Source organism: Plectropomus leopardus, chromosome 5 (genome assembly GCF_008729295.1).
Source record: "Plectropomus leopardus isolate mb chromosome 5, YSFRI_Pleo_2.0, whole genome shotgun sequence".
NCBI classification, from domain to species: Eukaryota; Metazoa; Chordata; class Actinopteri; order Perciformes; family Serranidae; genus Plectropomus; species Plectropomus leopardus.
This window is the reverse complement of record NC_056467.1, coordinates 19512904-19531617: the sequence shown is the minus strand read 5'-3', so window position 1 is coordinate 19531617 and position 18714 is coordinate 19512904. Positions and strand designations below refer to the sequence as shown.

General features: G+C 40.5%; 1 protein-coding gene across 1 annotated transcript in view; it reads left to right on the top strand.

Moving 5' to 3' along the window:
* The window catches only part of sipa1l3 (signal-induced proliferation-associated 1 like 3), a 92951-nt gene that overhangs the window by 23682 nt on the left and 50555 nt on the right, over positions 1-18714 (top strand). The window contains exon 2 of the mRNA XM_042486354.1: positions 18005-18092. The gene's annotated coding sequence lies outside the window, so the exon portion shown is untranslated. The remainder of the gene's footprint in view (positions 1-18004; positions 18093-18714) is intronic.

The window sequence follows — 18714 nt, the reverse complement described above, 5'->3', positions numbered from 1 at the left end:
TTTGCCAGGAGTTCCAGCAACCGGCGGCTTTGTTTGGGGGTTGTGGGTTTTGGGCTGTTTGAACGAGTTTACACGAAACTGTTCTGCTAGAGTGACGTGTGCGGTATGGAGACACATGGATACATACACTGAAAAGAATAGCTTGATTTTTCTTTACAGCGGTGAGATCGCCTTTGTAAAATCTTTTGAGGTTTATGTGAAAACCGCTCAGCTGTGTCACTGCCAAGAGGGGAAAATAAGTTGTGAGACATCTATCATACCATAGATTAATATTCAGTATGGCCTCACTGAAGATTAAAATGGAAATGGGATCAATCACACTTCTGCGGTCTCCGTGTGGTATCACCACGCTGCATTCGCCTTGATGTGCAGTTATATTTTTGAGTAGGTGCAGGACAGCTCCAGCAGGTCTTCAGATCCTCTGCAGCACCCTAATGCAGAAATATATGTGTGGTTTAATGCTGCAAATACAACAACCATACTTGAGCAATTAAAAATGAAATGAAATGTGTTTAAATCTATTTAGCACTTAAAGTGACAACCATACTCCCCTACACAGGGTAACCACATTAGCTAACACTACAGTTGAGAAAAACTGACTGTAAAAAAAAAACAACCTGAAACCGGCACTTACCGGACCAGATCACAGCGCAGATTTCAGTGTCTCATTCACAGCTCGGAGACTGTCCTTTAGTGGTAGGTTTACCCTCTAACGTCAACGTCAGCAACAGAAAGTTGGCCGTTTTTTCTCGCAGAATTTTTATTCTTAAATTTTTTTATTTTGCAAGTACTCAAATGTGGAAGCTTGTTAAAATGCCCTTCCCAACTAAATACCATGATCAGTGATGTGACTTAGGAACCCCAAAATTCACTCATATTGTATTTACTGCAAAGGCAATCTGCAGTAACTAAAACTTCAGTGTTTTATCTTCATCAGTTTGATTCCAAATCTCTGGGAGGCAGAGCACAGTAGCTGCATGTGTTGTGGTTTCTCTTGGTTTTGGTTTGGTTTTAGAGTTTCTGCAGTTTTCACACACAATTTTCTCCAGAACAAATCAAGATTGAACCAGGACATTTTGTCACAAGATAGTACAGAAATTTGAAAGGTTTAATTTCAGTCGTAACCTGACACAGGATTTGTAGCTTGCTATAAGAATGCTCATCTTGGCATTTAGTAGTCTCAAAAAAGAAAAAGAAAAACTAACTCGTGGCATGCAGCTTGACCAGTAACCTGTCAAAAATAACAATAATCGGGAAGTAAATTGTAAACAGGAAACAAGCAAGATTAAGCATTTAGTAATAGATGGTGGCAATGTGACATGCATGACATCTGCACATTTTTGCTGGTTCCAACTTTGTACTACCTACTTACAGACCTCTTAATCTCTAATCACATCACTGATTAGTTAAGCCTCATTCCCACTGCACAAAAAAAACCTGCTAACATCTGGCTTTTTAATGCAGTGGGAATGCGTACAGTCGGCATTGACACTCAGTCAAATGACTCTGCAGTAGACCTCTGTTCCTGCTGCTTTCTGTCTGTGTTTCCTTTGACTGCAGTCACGAAAAGTAGTGACGAAAAATGACAGCAAGGGCAAATTAAATTAACATGAGTTGTAAGTCCACGTACTGTACATGTTCTGTATAGCATTTCTTTTTCTGAATCCGTTGTGTTGAAAGCTACTCCGCTTGCCAAATTTCAGACTTTGAGAAATTTCAGTCAGGCGTTTAAAAGTTGCTTGAGTGGCTGTTAAAATATAAAGGATCATATTTTTGGGGTTCCCCCATGCATTCCTCCTCCTTGAATTTTCCATGTTCCCTGCTTGTAGATCTTGCTCAGCATTTCCAAGTCTGTGAACGTCTTTCTTTGGATAAAAACACACTGAACCCAGACATGTCTCACCAACCTGACCACAGACGAGTCTAGAGTGAGAGAAGTGACTCAGGCTTCAGACCAACGTCCTGGGGAATTCTGAGTTTTTGTAGAGTGATTTATAATGTCGTTTAATTGTGTATGTCATAGGAACAAGAGTTAATAGTTTAACAGTTGTGATCAGTAGATTCCTTTTCGTCCAGACACTGACATGGCGTACACATGGCTTTCTCTGTCATAATGCGGGACTCTGGTTTTGCAGCAATAGATACTAAAAATGCGTGGAACTCGAGTTTGCAGACTTTACCAGGAGGTACCAGTACTTTGCCTCACTCTGGAGGAGAGGGAGGAAAAGCGAGGAACAAGGGAGTGGTAGCTGTGTTTTTAATTTCCTCTCTCAGCTCTCAGCCTGCTTCTGCTGCACTGCTGCCTCTGTTGAGAGTCCCTGTGGTGGATTGAAGGGGTCTGGGTCAGGATCACCTCGGGACAAGGGTGGTGGTGGAGGGTGAGTGCCACCAGCCCAAATGCAGGGGGAGAGAGAGGTTGGGTGAGGACGGGAGAAGTAGCTTTATAAATATAAACACTTCCTCACTCTTTTCTCCTCTAAAAGTCTTTTCTCACACTCCAGCAATTGTGACTTCCTGTTTTTTACTCGAGGCTATAACGCTCATGTCAGCTGTTCTTTATGATACTTATTTACAAAGTACAATAGAGCTCTGTTGTTCAGATAATATTGTTTTCTTTTTTTTGTGCTAGTTTGTGGTTGTTTTACATTCACATTATGGCACATGTTCAGTGTATATTGCGTGTCATAGAATTATATCACAGTGTCTTCAATCTGTAATCACTGAGTACATCATATTTTTATTGTATTGAGAGTTACCCAGTGATTGCCTTATGCAGTGCCATAGGAGACAAGAGCCCCTATTAAGCACATCTTTAATTTGTAAGGTGAAACATTTTCTGAAATATAAATGTGAGTATTATTTGAGCCATTCCAAATCATTAATCACATTTTTCATTTCCTTATCATTCTTTAAATGTGTGGCTCTTAATATAGTGCCTTATGAACATTGCACGCCTGCATGACATGACAGCAACTCACTAAATAAAAGGTAAGGAGTAGAATTTATTTACTGTGTTTTTAACAACCTGACTTTTCTCCATTCAAAGTAAAATGACAGTGCACATCCCTAGCTGGAAGGTTATGAAAGTGATCGAAAGCCCAGCGCACCTTTATTCACCTTTTTTGAGGACTTTTCCGAAGATATTTGGCAATCCAGTATGATCCCATTTCATGATAAGAAAGATTAGAGAAGAAAATATATAGAGGTATGTTTGGGATTTGTGTGCAAAAGTGGGAGGCTATCGCAGAGATGTCCATCCCTCCACAGGCTGACTGCCTACATATTATCCTGTCACATCATACTATCATACTGTGTCATTGCTGCGATCGAGGTGAACTTGGTCTCGGGCTCTGTGTGAGATTAATTTAAAGCCTATAACTGTATTATCCAGGCCAGTGTTGTTGCCTTCCTTCATTTAGAAAGTTCAAGCAGTCAGCGACAGGTTTTGCTAATAAGAAGCAAATTAAAAACGAACCCAAAAAATGCTTCCTGTCTTTTCTGCCCCTCATTTCATGAACTGAATAATCTCCAAATTCGGCAGCGGTTAAACCCTTTTTACTTGCTCTGAGATTAATTTGACCTTACAGTATTACACCCACAGTACGCCAAGCCGTTCCCACACTTTGTCTCAGCCTAACCACTGACTATGGTACAAATCCAGTTAAAGTAAATACTGTCTGCGTAAAAACCCCAAAGGAGTCCGTCATTTCACAGACATCAGAAGAACCGGCGGGCACTATTATCTCTATCTCTGACCGCTATCTCTCAGCCCTGCCGCACTCTCTCTCCACCAGCTGAGCTTATCTAGGCCATACAGCTACACAAATGCTGGGCGGAGGCAGCTGGAGTCGTAGTTTCAAAGCTCAAAATCAAGCAAAAGGCATGACTCCATCATAAATCACGTTGTTGTTACTCTCTTGATTTTCAAGTGTTGTGACAAACTCTGACCCCCTGTGCTCGTCTGACTGAGTCATTCACTCCGGAGAGACAGTGACTGCAGGAAAAATGATCTGCGACAGTCATGTTTGTCTCCTTTGGGAGCTCGCAAAGTCTTCAAATAATAAGGTCCTAACTGCCACTGCCTTCAATGGCACCATTCAGGGAGAAAAATCAAACAGTGAGAGACCCTGTGAAAAAAGAGAAGGAGAGAGAGAAGGACTGGCTGGGTTTGTGTCAGAGACCCTCTTTGTTTGGCTGCACTGTAACCCCACCCCACACACACACGTACACACACACACACACACACACACACACACACACACACACTCACACACACTCACAGAGACCCCTTGACCTTCTTTTGCTATTGTCGATGCATCATGCAGAGTAGGATTGCGGAAAAGAGGACAACGGTGTCACTTCTTATTAATCAACTGCTCAAAACAAAACTGACAGAGATGTCACTCAATTTTACTCTCATTTCCTTTATGTGTAGCTGAACACACGCTTTCATTTAATGCACAAACTGACATTAAAGAACTAATGGTGACAAAGGCCACTGTTGCCTCAAATTACCTTTGTTTTGGACAAAAAGTTGCACTTGAGCACACTACAAAGACTGTAGCTGATGTTCTGTTCCTCTATAAGAGAAAATAAAAAATCCTAAGATTCAAGACGCCATTGACATTAACAATGAGGGCTGTACCTGATTCAAAATTATGTCAGTCGAATCAGATTTGGCTGTTCAATACGAATATTTTTTCTTTGTTTTTCCATATTAAGTTGTAAAAGTTTGAACAGAGCTCAGTGGGATGTTTGGTGGCATTAAGGCAATGTAGTAAACAAGCTAATGGTGCTAAGAGTGGATCGTTTGTTTCTCATACTCTTGACTTCAGCCATTTGTATACGTATTTCTAGTTCTTACGCGATCTAGTTAATTTATTTGCTTGCAAAAAGGCAGTAAATTAGGCCTAGTTGCTCAACATCTGTTGTCAGATTGAAAGATACAGATTAATGTCCGCAAGTCTTCTAGGACACCAACTAACGATTATTTTCAGAATTTCTTTTTTGAAGAAGAAGAAATTTTGTCTTTAAAATAGAAGATGAATAATGAAAATGTTTTCTCCAACAAAAAGTCTGAAACCTAAAGAGGAATATTACAGTGATATAAAACAGAGGAAAGCAACAAATCTGCACATAGGAAAAGCTGGACCCTTTGAAGGGTGTAAAAATACATCAGTCAGGGTCGATTTATCAATTTAGGGATCAACTATCCCATATGCAAAGGGAAAACTTTGATACATATTGACATCTTTAAGATTCGCTCTTTATTTTGAAATTCCTATGGCACCTTTGTGACCATTTCCTGCCAAGTGCACCTCTTTCCTAAACTTTTAAACAGTGCTTGCAACCTAGTACCAGGCAGCTCACGGCAAGCAGCCAAGAAAAAGTCAATGAGGATATTAACTGATTTTGTGTCTTATTGATTACAGGCCACCTGAATTAAACTGAATCAAAAATTTATCTTGGCAGGTTTTGTGATATCAGCAAATATTGTATCATTGTCCAAATAATCTACATAATATCATCGTGTGATGGAACTTGTGATTTACAACCCTAAGTCTTTATGGGCATTTTTATGCTTTCACACAGTAGAAAGGTGACAGGAAATGAATAGAGGGGTCTCAAATGACTGGAACGAAAGTCCCTGACTGGACTTAATGATGTTGACCTCTAAACCACTGGAGCACCCTTAGTTTTCAGTCAGTTGAATAAAAGACAGATATTTTCCTAAATCAGCATACATGCTCATTGCTGAATAGCAAGCGCTAGCATAGCGCTGTAACATCAGAGATCAATACAGCATGATCAGTTATCAGTGTGTGTTCTTCAGTCATTGACAGCAGTGGTGTGTTTCTGTGTTTTGTTTTTCTTCAGTCAGTCTTGAATGTTTCCAGATCCAGTTCTTAGCCTTAAATACCCTTTTGGCCAGTTTCTGTGCCTGCACTGATTAAATAATCTGTTTTTAGAGAGGTGCATGGAGGAATGCGCTTTAGGAATTTTTTGATTGAGGCTTACCCCGTGCTTCACCCTCCTTGATCCGGTCACTGGAAGTAGTGAGATGGACTCTTAAGTCTGTTGCTTGGCCGGCAGTCTGATCAGGGGGCTGTTGAATGAGAGCCTACAGCTGTTTACGCCAGTAGACTGCAGCAGCAGTGTGTATATATAGAAAAGGAGTGCACTTCAAGGAGGCCAAGCTGTTAACCCTGACCTCTGACCTCCCTTTGAAGGAGGGAGTTTCCCTATTGGGATCAATAATACATCACATGATAATTATTACTCGACTCTCAGTTATTTTCTGTCGCACAGCTCTAACTGTGACTCCCAGCGGGTGTTGTAGGTGATGAGACAAGCTCCTCTCTGCCAGATATAGTGTTTCTATAAAAGTAAAGCTTCCGGAGGAAATCCCTGACTCCCTCCCAGCTGTTTGACACATCGTCTCTTCTCCCTGCTGGAGGCCTCTCCTCCTGAAGCCTCATCATCATTTAGCCTCATTAGTCTGTCACTGCTTTGATTCGGTTACAGGAAGATCCTTGAAAATAACCAGCAGTGCTGCAGTCTCACACACACTTACATGTCGAAACCCTCATGAACTTGCTTCCGCTGTGAGGGCGTTATTGTTAAAAAAAAAAGAAAGAAAAAGAAAAACCTACCTAAGATGCCCAAATCTTTTTATACCAGCGCAGTTTTATAAACAAATTTTTCTACAAAATACTCTTTTATATTATATAACAAGATATGCACCTGTAAATTTAAATTTGTCTTAATAAAAAAGACAAATTGAAGTAACCAAATTATCATTTTAGAACCAATAATAAGTAAGCAAGACTAAGATATAGAATTGCAACAATAAATATGTTGATGTATTAGTTGTTGCAACTAATTTAATAATCTATTAATCAGTATTTGTAATTTTTAAAGAAAAAAAGTCAAAATTCTCTGATTCTAGCTCATAAATGGGAATATTTTCTGGTTTCTTCACTCCTCTTTGACAGTAAAGTGATTTTTTTTTTTCAGTTGGTGGTCAAATTAAGAGATTTTAGAATGACATCTTGGACTTTGAGGAACTTTGCCATGTATTTGAAAGAGATTGAGCAAATTTGCTGAAGTTTCAAAGGGTTAAAGGAATAGTTTGACATAATTGTTTGACCTCAAATCAGAGAAAGGACTGAAAAAGTAATGTGCAAAAACACAACAGCTGCAAACATGTCTGCCAGTCCGCTGTGTCAGCCTCATCATCCTGGCTTTAAAAAGAGACGATTTGTTACCCGCAGGCACCAAACTGAGAGAGCAGAGCCGCTGCTGCTCTGATCACTCTTCTGTGTACTTATGGGATTTGTGTGAGATTATGGTAATAGACCAATAATGGCCAACCCCTTAATCACAATCAACTGGCTGATTTTTGTTTTGTATTGTATCTGACCTCAGTGTGCAATCAAATCACACTGTACAGTTTTGTAAACAGTCAGTATATTTCTTGCTAATTGGAGAAAACTAGCATCTTTGAGCTTTTATAGCAGAAATTGCTAATCTGTTGTCGATGCCACACCACACAGTTATCCTCCTGCTCCTGCTCTGCCAAGCTGCACTTGTTGAGTATAAAGGGGAAACGCCAGCTAATCACTATTGTACTCGACAGATTGAATATGACAGACGTATTCACTGTAGTGGAGTTGCTCTCACGATCTGCCTTCAGAGCTGTCAGCTTCTTGACAGGTGAGCAAACATGAATCCAACATTATTCCCAATTATAAAAGCATGTGTCACTGATACAGTGCACCGGCAGGCATGCTTGCCCAGCTGTCTCTTGACAAAGCATAATAATTTTTTTACACAGTTCTGTCTGTAATGATTAGTTGTAGCAGTGAAGTCTGTTTTCTAACAACACAGTAAAAAGCCGGCCACAGGTAACAGGTTTGAGGCATTTTGCGGGTTTTGATGCTCAAAAAATGTACCCACTGCTTAATAGTCATGTCTTCCCAATGGCAGTCTATGAGAAAAAGTATTTTTGGATCCAGTGGCTTCACGTGACAGATTGTGGAAACTGCAGTACCACTGTTTGGCTGCTACAAAAATTGGCTTCAAAGCCCAGTGCTCCTCCTGGAAGCCTAGTCTCCACTATATCTCCTTGTCGCAAGTTTACAGCAACATAGAAGCACGAGTTTGACAGCATTGTTTTGCAGTGCACAGAAAAACGTGCCAGCTTGGATAAAAGGAATCAATAAGCTCTGAGGCATTTGTTGCCAGTTATCAACTGAAACCCGTTCTTAATTTCCATCACTTAAAGCATTTTTTAATATTTCTAGTAAATCATGAAACTATGGAAATGCAAAACCTTATAAATACATTTATTTAACACTATAAGTTAACACTATAATCGTTGAAATCAATCTAATGAATGCAGCTGCTTCAGTATTGCCATTATTTAGTTGTGATTGTCGCAGTAATAGTATGCATAAATTAGGGTAAGAAAAACAGAAAGTTCATAGAATACCAAACGTGTTGTTTAAAAGCACAGCAGTTGGACAACCGGAAACTAAATTTAGGTTTAGTTTAGGAGCTCAGACAGTAAATAAGCCATCTAAGCAAAGCATTAAATTATTTATTTAGATAATAAATTATTCAAAAGTACAATACTGGAGTAAAACACACAAGAAGAAACCCCAAGTCCATTATCTGTTGTCTAGAAAATGAGAACTACTGAATTATTTAATGAATGTTAAACTTCAGCCATACCGTGATGTCCTAAGTCCTTTAGTAAACATGCAGCCCTGCTTCAGTCTGTGTGTAAACGTGCGTGTGAGCGAGTGTTTTCCTCGATGGCCCATGTGCACACCCCCGGGTTAATCAGTGTGGAGCAGCAGTAGCCCGCTGTTCTCCCCTGAGACATCTCCGTGGGAGCTGCAACAGCTGTGACGGTGTAAGTCACCCCGAGGACCTGTCGTTACCGCTTCACGCACACACATAGACACACACAGAAACACACCCATCGCATACCCATGAGGATAGAGGCCAAGGGTAGAGCTGAGGGCTTGTAGCTTTTTTTATTGTCTCTATTCCATATGTTTTTCATTGTGAGCAATCAGCCAAGTATCTTTATTTTTACTATCATTTTGATTTCTGTACGGTTTGTATAGTTTACGCTTTAAAAAAATATAAACATGGGTAATAATCTGAATACATTTTAGCTGTCTCACCATTTGAGACCAATGTGTTACATCCATATGTCCAAATGCCTTCTTGTCAGGAATTTGCCCTCTGGCCTGAGTTTGGATCAAAGAATTAGTGGTGTGTTCATTTCAACAGAAAGGGGTCGATTGGCGTTGTGTCTGAACTGCACGTCACTGCACAGGAATGCGTCTGGCAGTTTGTTAGACAGTCAGATAAAATGCACGCTGGGCCTCCTGCAGTATCAACAGGTAGCTAACTGACAAAATCTAGATGGTAATCGACAGCCACCTGACGCCGGTGACATGCCTTGATGAGCCAGGAGAATGGCTATGTGTTGAGTCTTTGTGGTGACGAATTCTCGCTTTCAGATGTATGATGTATAGCACACATGCAGGCCTGGACTCAATAAGAAGACGTTCTTATTTGTAGGAAGTACAAGGAGGGCGTTTTGTGGGTGCTTAATCTATAAACTCTCAGTAACAGCACCAAAACAGTGTCTGTAGAAAAAGGATAGCTGTCAAGACAAGAGAATGGGCGGGACAGGCGGGACATTTTGACAGCTTGTTATGCGTGTGACCCACTGCAGCAGAATTAAAAAAGCAGCTGTTAGCGGCTAATTTAAAGAAGAGAAACATCAGCCGCAAAACAACGAGATTCAGGAGCTCCTCAACTTAATAGTAGATAAGGCGCACGTGATTTATGTCACCCTAGAGGCCGACGCTTTTGTGATACACGTCACACCTGTCACGCCCCTTTTGGAGCCATTAACTAACCAAAGTTTACCTTTTAAATTCCTCTACTAATCCTCCTTACTTACTTTGTCACCGGGTTCAAGCTTCGCAGATGCAATTGAAAAGCCTCCCTTTCCAGCTGGCTCTGGAGCTCAGTGTATGGCTGGTAAATGTGCTATAGATAGTGTCAAAGACGACCATCTGTAGAAAATGCAAGGAATTTGCTCGACGGGATTATGCTATGGAAACAAAACAAGTAGCAGATGCTGGAAGTCTGCTGATGAGTGCACTTTTACAGCCCTGAGCCTTTTCATGTCGCTGAGGAGTTTAGAGCTCGTTCTGACATGCTTTGATGCTTGCGTCGCACATGGTCACAAGTACAGAGAGAGAGGGGGGACACGGACATACTGATAAAAACCGCAGAGGGAGAGAGAACAGATCTGAGGGCAGTTAACAGGGTTTATGTGGTCATGAAGAACCTAAAAAAAATCATGGAATTTAAAAATAGCAATTTAAAAATCTGGAGAAGTTTTGGAAAAATAAACCCAAAAATCTGTGTGGCATCGACTCTGACCTGAGTTGCAGCTTGTACTTTGAGAAGATGTAAATTCATGCAATGTAAAGAAAAGGCCATTTTAATAACATTTGGCTTCACTTAAACAAGTATAGGACACAGCTTGAGAGAGACCAGGACCTGAGACGTGTAAAACGCAGACGGTGTCGTTAATTGTTTGACATTTCAAGCATGGGAGAGGAAGTGTTAGCTAGCCATGCTTAAGGAGCTAAAGTAAAGCACCAGTTTGCTGCTGCTGAGCTTTTTCAACTCCCATCACTGGCTTTTTTTACCCCAGTGACCAGTGTTAAAACAGATGCCAGCTACAGTGCTTACCTTTCGTCGACCATCAAACAGGAGACCTTTTTAGGTGCTGCGTCTACAAACAAAGCCCTAACTACAGAAGTATTATAGATTGCCCCAGGAATTAGTCCTGAAACCCAGAAATTGGTTTGCATTTCAGTACTCCTGGTTCCCTTGTCTTGAACTCGGTGGATTTTTTTAATGGGTTTTTTGTTAGATACCTGAAAAAAGGTCTGTGGTTAACACAAGCTGAAGAGACTTTTTACATTTTTTGCTACGACATAAAATATATCAGTATGTAGGCTGCCTTACTTGTGAATTTTGAAGTTTTTATGTCTTAAAAAAGGTGAACGCTAACTAGTGGCTAAGCGAAACCACAAAATGTCACCAAGCCTTACAACAGCTTTACCCTCATTGTGGTGGCAACGCTGTCATGTGACTGTAGTGTTGTTTCTTTACAGGCTAACATTAGCTTTTTACCTCTGGCAATTGTATTTAAGCTTCAAAAATCATTTGTGTTCATTGCGGTGTTCATTTGTGAAGATTATCTTGCTGAACAAAACATGTATCAAAAGAGTTTGTTAGCCACAGCCACATTTTCTTACTTTCTGTTACACAAAAGCCAATGGACTTTTGCATCAGCCTACAGAAAAAAGTTAACCCTGGAGCACTTTAAGGGGGCTGATGGTGGCCAACTATCTCTATTCCTAAAAGTCATGTGAAGACAAAAAAACTGCTTTTTCAAGTCATGGTTTGCCCAATAGCCGGATAGCTGCCAGACTTTATACCACAAGTGCTCATATACAGTACATGTACGTTTGCACTGGTTTCTCATTCAACGAAGTGGTAAATTTTGACATGGATTTTACATGTGTACGGAGATGTTTCAGAGAATGTATGGTCATGGAAAAATGCCTCAAAGACATGGAAAAGTCATGACAGAAGTTGTAGAAATGTGTTGGTAAAAATGTATCTGAACCCTGAGTAAACATGGAGGTAAAAAACTCCTCTGCAGCACCTTAAATGGTTTAGTTTAGTGCATGTGTTATGCATTGTGTTATGTGTGTTATGTGTGTTGTTGTGTATATATGAGCTGTGCTGCAGGCTGCTGCAGTGACACAAATCAGACTGAAAAGTGACCAGCTGATGATGGTTATGTGGATTACTGCGTCTTGTTATTTACCGCTTCGCTCTTCAGGTTGTGTGTCCTGATTGCCTGCGGCCCGCCGCCTACATCATATGGCTTTTTGCTGGTGCACCTTCTGGTTCCTATGGCAACCAGCAGCAGCATAGCGATCAAACAGCTACAGCAGCATTTCCAAGTGGTTTTTGGTGAAAGGAGCTCTGTGTATTGCATATGACTTCATCACTGTATTTTCCTCTAATGTTGCCCAGAGTTAAAACACACAGCCAGTGGACTTCACTCAGTTCTTCAAATATTTAAAAACGTCTGATTTTATGTGAGTTTATTGTTTTTGTTTGTGTCGAGAAAATGTGGATTATATTATTATTACCATTCTGCAATCATCAGTTTCGTGGCAAGTCATAATTAAAGATATGAGTCTTCAATTACACCTACGCACTCACAGGCAGTTTAGGATTCTTTCCAAAATGTTTTCTCATTAGATAATTACAGCTGACAACAGGTTTGATGGATGGCAAACATGGTGTTTGTTGACTGCTCAGATGCCAAGTGTGCATGCTCACTTTTTAAATTCATACTGAAACATCATCATTCATTCATATTGATCAGCTACTGATCAATTAAAGGAACTCTGGGCTCTAATTTGGGCTCTGATTTTATCTAGGGCATACACAGGGTTTGAGCAATGTGCCCAATTTCATTCTGCTTCTTCCGGTGGTTATTTATCGTGTGACACTCCCACTTCATCCTGATTTCATCTTAATGAAGATCTTCACAGCGGGAGGCGTTAAAGCGGGACAGATCCTCATGTCAGGAAGCAAAGTTTTTTTTCTTTTTCTTAAAACACACACTGGTCCATTTCAATTCGAATAAGATGAGGTGGCAGGAGTCGCTGGGGAAGACAGAGGGGCGTGCAGATGTGAAAGGGATGAAAGTGTGGCAGTCCCCACCTCCCAGTGTTGGAGTGTGAATGGGGCTGCCCACCCCTCTCTGCAGGGGGTTCTCTCCCTCTCCTGCAGCATGTGCTCTCATTACACACTCCCCTCTACAGCGTAGTACTTCACTATAATACACCCATGGCGTAATACGCAAAGAATATGCAACAGTATTCAGAGAACACTGAAGTGATAGCAGGTTTATATCAATTTGTTTGCAACTCTGGTGGCATTTTTCTTTTTTTTGAGCAAATCACAGAAAAAAATCGTGAAGCAAACCTTTTGTATTTTTTTATGTTGACAGTAGGCTGTAGAGTTTATCTGCAATTGTCAAATGATTGTTAATCGCTATGTGTGTTGAGTCTTTTTAGAGGTATAGTTTTAAAAAAGGGCTGCAACTAGCCATTGTGATTATTATTGTTTGATAAAAAATGGACTTCACTATTTCCTCAGACCAAGGCAACACCTTTGAATACAGAGATCCCATGATAGGGCCTCAACAGTCCCTTCATTAAGGCAGCTTTGCATTTTTATATTAAACCAAACAACACGAATATTGTGCTGCCCCACTTTGTAATTTTTTTATGGCATCCTCATGTTTTGGTAGCAAAAGAGGCATGTCGGGTACAATGTTTAACACAACAGCTTCAGCCTTTAGTGTGACATAAAACTTACACGTCAGGCAGTGCTGTCTAAACACAAACAATGTCATAAGATGGCAAATACAATAATTTACTGTCCCTGTTACATGGCGGCTGATCTTGTCCCGGACCTTATTCAATCCAATTGGAGGACATTTTTGGTTGCTGTTCTTCTTTAAGTCAGCTACTGACTTCTACTTACTGGTTTTTAAATCTTCTGTGATGGGTCACATGCATTACATGTCCAAACATCATACCTCTGCTGCCAGCTTTAAGGAGAGACATCTTGTCCTATTTATACACAATGGCAGGTTGGAGTAACGGCATGACATTCCCACCTCGAAAAGGCGATGTAAAAGCAGCAAGAGGCTTGCTCTGTCTAGAACCAAAAAATAGTCAGTTTACAATAATATTAAACAAAAAAACTGGCAAATACTCACATTTCAGAAACTGGACCCAACAAATGTTTGCCATCTTGCTAAAAAAAAAAATCATTCATAGATTATTAATATAGGTGCCAATTAGTCAGTCAATATGCAATTAATAAACTACTTGCTATTGGCATCTCTTATCTGGACATATACTGACAAGCCACCAGTATTAAAAGCTCAGTTTTTAATTTCTGTTGAATGTTTTAATTCATTGTGCCATATCATAAGATGCAGCCATTTGATTTACTGGCAACCTGTCCACAGTGTACCCTGCTTTGCTCCAGTGTCCACTGGGATCAGCTCCCGACCACTGCGACCCTGAAAATGATAAGTGGTTAAAGATATTGGATGGCTCGATAGTTGTATTTCATAAAATGCATTAATCTGAAGCCCTGAGCTGCAGGCTTAAGACAAACAAATACAAAATCTCTGATGCTCTTTTCCTAAACACAGTAAAAGTAAAAAACTTCAGTCAGCTGAACTTTGGAGGAGCACTGACTCAGCATATTGCTCTGAAATATTCATGCATCAGAGTCATGACGGTAATCCCCATCCTAATCACAACATAACAGCAGTGATTGTGAAGGCACAGACACATACTGTATACTTACTTTCTTTTTATCCCATCAGAGGTGGCAGCGCTTTCACTGTAATGAAAAAAGATTTGCATGTCTTCTGTGAAGCAGATGGATTTATTTATGTATAGTATTATTTATGCTGAACTCATAGTCCTACTGTACCAAAAACATACTGTATGTACACAAACGCACACACACAGGGAGTAAGACGACTGTGTTCTGGCGGGATGACAGTTATTCTGTCTGGCAGGATTCAGAGACTCCAGGACTAAATATACAGCAGACTCTCTCTTTACCAGAGTCACACAAATCAACTTTCCACCAGGTACGAGTTAAATTCAGCTCTGCTGTCTGCTGCACTCTGCTGCTTTATGTGAAGGTTCAGTGATTTTTAAATGTGTGGTGTTTGTGGAGGTCATTTGTCTTCATCCTGGTGTTCATGATTCTGCTGTCAAACTCATTCTGCGGTGTGTTTTAAGACCTTTAGCACCAATGCCGCAGATACCAGCTTTCTGATCCTCACGCCAAACATTTTAAGCTGAGTCTGTGTCACTGAGGTGATGATTCAACCCTGTGGCAGCTTGACAGGTTGTAGTTTTGTGACGCGTGTGTGTGTGGTTTACCAGCTATGCTGGTGTGAGTCCCTTCACTCCTGCTGTTATTCAGCTTCTGACCACTCTTCCAAAGTTGTTTGTGGCTGTGACTCGTAAATCAGATGTCAGCTGGACTGTGTGAAAACCTGTTAATGCCAAAAAAATATGTGACAAAACACCCGTACTTATTATTTTCTGTGAAAGCCCACACGCTTGCTGCATCGTGATGCATCAACTCTCCAGAAAAGCCGGTTCCACGCTTCTACTGCCGTTTGAATGACACGTACAGTATGCACAGTGAGCATCAGTTAATGTAATGTAGCGTGATTCAGCCAGTTTTTGCACCTTAGTGTCTCACTGTGACTGAAATTGTTAAGTTTTTGTCAAAGTTTAGATGAAAACAACTAACTTTCAAATGACTTGCCCAGTAGACAGGGTTCCCATGGATCCATAAGTCTTAAAAAGCATTAAATTAATGTATCTAAAAATAAGGCACTAATCATATTTTCATTAAAGTATTAATTTGTTAAATTAAAAATGCTAAGACATGGGAAGTAGGAAATTCTGAAACTTTTTTTGACATTATGGTGTATAATCTCAGGATAATTTGTAACTTTTGTTTTTTAATAATTGACCTAATGCATCTCAAATTGCTACACAGATAAGGATGGTGGTAGCAACAACGCAGTTTGTCTCCAGCTGGGATGTTTATGGTAGAGGATCCACTGTCTACTAGCTAGGTGTCACAGTACACTGGATGACGTAAGGAAGTGCAAATTAAACGAAGATTTTTAACCAAGACTTTGTGGCATGGCTGAGACCCTTACAAGGAAAGCTGTACATGATTTAGGATTATCTCACTTGAATCAGATGTTATGTATGAATATTATTTTAATAATATTTTTTTCCCAAATAAAGTTTTTGAGTTTGAACGGGCTTAACAGGTCGTTCATTGTGACACTGGCTTTCATGTGATATAGTAAACAATCTCACAGTGCTGACAACACATTGCAAATGTGCAACGACAATTTTTGCTGACAGTAGATATCAAACAAAAGCCAGAGACTGTATCCTATTAAGTCGCTGTGAAATGTAAATTTACCATCCTCAGCAGAAGAGAGAAGATAATGTTAGCTCAAGGCCTTACAGTGCAGTCTCTCTGTCCCTCTGTGCTGCTGTCTGCATGTCCGCATGTCTGCAACTGCTTGTACAAAGAGTAGCGAAAGTCAAGAGGGCTCACTCCGCAGCAAAATCTTCAAGACCAAAATTTTCCCAGAAGTGCACTGCACACCACACCAAAAAGCAAAAAAACAAAAACAGAAAAAAAACTTTACTTGTCTTGAAGCAATCTCAGTCGACTGAGAGGTCTCTTACTGATGATATGAATCTGCTTGTCAGGGGGCAGCTCGGATTATAAGGCAATGCATTATAATTAGCGTGATGGTAATCAGGACAGTGGAATCACACATGCAGAGTGAGAAACATGAAATCACCAAGACCACTTGCCAACAAACACCAGGTATTTTTCAGCTCTGTTCCACCCTCGTTGCCACCTCAAGACAAAAAAAGTAATGTTTTATGTAATGATAAACATCTTGCCAGAGTTGTCCCTAATTCCAAGTAATTGATGATGGTTCATGTTTTTTTCCTTCAGTTGTGTATATTGTAAAATTGGTCTCAAATTTCATTCCAAGTGGCATTTAAAAAGTCTTAAAGTGTTAAATGTAACTTGCCTTTAGCTGTAGAAACCCTGTATTTATATGTTGGTGCCCTCTTTGAACAGATTTAATTCAGTTTTCATTTTATTAGTTTGCTCCAAATGTATATTTGTGTGATGTTCGTTTGGGTATGATTTCACTGATGTAATCCGTGTCCTAGAGTGTAGGTGGTTACAACGGCCTGATACAGACCTAACACAGAAGCTTTGGCATAATCACTGTGAGGCTCAGGCTGGGGTCTGTGGTGCAGTCGGCCGTGGTTGGGAAGTTTTCACTTACAGTTTAATTTCATTTTCAGGGCAGTGGAGTGGAGCCTGAGCCTTAAATCCATGCTGACGCTGCTGACTTTGTTAAGGACTGATGCTTTGCTGTCGGAAAATAGACACTCACACAGTCAGTGACCCCATCCACCTCTGCTCTCCCCCTCAACCATAAACAGTGTTATAATGCTTGCCGTGGCAGCATAAGTGGACCTTGATTGATCAGTATTGATTAGAACTGTATTTGTCAGACAGTAATGGGCTTCCCCCTCAGGACATTATGTCTGCTGATTCCCGCCCGCCTCCACCTCTGACCCCTCTTCCCTTTCTCTTTTGTCCTTTTTGTATTTTCCCTCCCCCTTCTGTTCTTGGGCAGCTTCGACCTCTAATCAAAGTGCACAGCCTCCGTCACTTCGCCTCCAAGAAGGAGCTGGATGGAGGCAGGTCGTGAGGAAGCGATGTGCGTTTCTTTCTGTAGACCTAAGTGTGCGGACGAAGAAATGAATTCATCAGCTGCTTTGATTTCTGGTTCAAAATCTTAGCCAATATTACAATAGGTGATGTTTAGCCAGGTGTGTGTAAGCCAGCGTGTGTGTGCATGTGAACGTGTTTACAGTACAGATGCTGTAGAGAGAAAATCCCTCGGGCATCTTTGTTCAGACTCCTCCTCAAAAGCAATAGACACGTCTGCGTGGATGACCTGATGGGCGTGGAACTGATTACAGCTGCTCTGCAGAAACGCACGTTCACACCCTCAGTTTTTACTATCACACACAGGCCATGTGACAAAACATCACATCACAATATAACAAATGTGTGCACATCAACCTTAAGTCATTTGAATAACTGCACCAAATATATGCTGGAGAGCAAGCCTTTCCTTTAAGAAGTCGAGATGTAAGATGCATTTTAATGAATGTCAATTGCTCCCATTTTTTCCCCACAGAGTAAAGAACTGAGCCTTCCCTCCCTGCGCTGTGACGTCAAACCTCACCTGCTCCCCCTGTATACTGCACAGCTGAAGGCCGAACAAGGTACATTTGATGTTGCACATCCGTGTGTGTGAGTGTGTGTGCAATCATTGCTTTTTATTTATTAATCTGAAATTTGTTTATGTGGACCTGATAGACTACAACATTTATCAAACTTAAAACCAAACATTTGTTTTTGGGCTCCGTGATTCACTTTTCTGCAGTTGTCTTGCTTCTCTATTTTCTTCTAACCAAATTAATCTGCAAGACTGTGTTTTAATCAGTGGCTACGGTTACATGCACACCAATATTCCACTATTATTCTGAATATGACAATGTTCTGAATTTGATGTGGGTCATATAAACAACATTTTCCCCTTAAGTATTCCTAATTAGGCCTTTTTCCGAATGCAGCATTTTCCAATTTCGACACGTCGGATATGCCGATATTTTTCGGGTTTTAGGCGCAGTATTTTAGCATGCATTCAGCTAATTCGGAATATGCTTCTCAGTTGTGTTTTTAACCGCAGTTTACGGCCTCTTGTTTGTTTACAGTTGGGTCTCGTCAGTTAGCATGCTGGTAAAGAAATACATGCAGAAAAGCCCACATTTTTGGTAGGAAGAGAAAAAACAGCTGTTTTTAAACACTATAGAGGGCTTGGATATTAATAGGTTTTTGTGTATG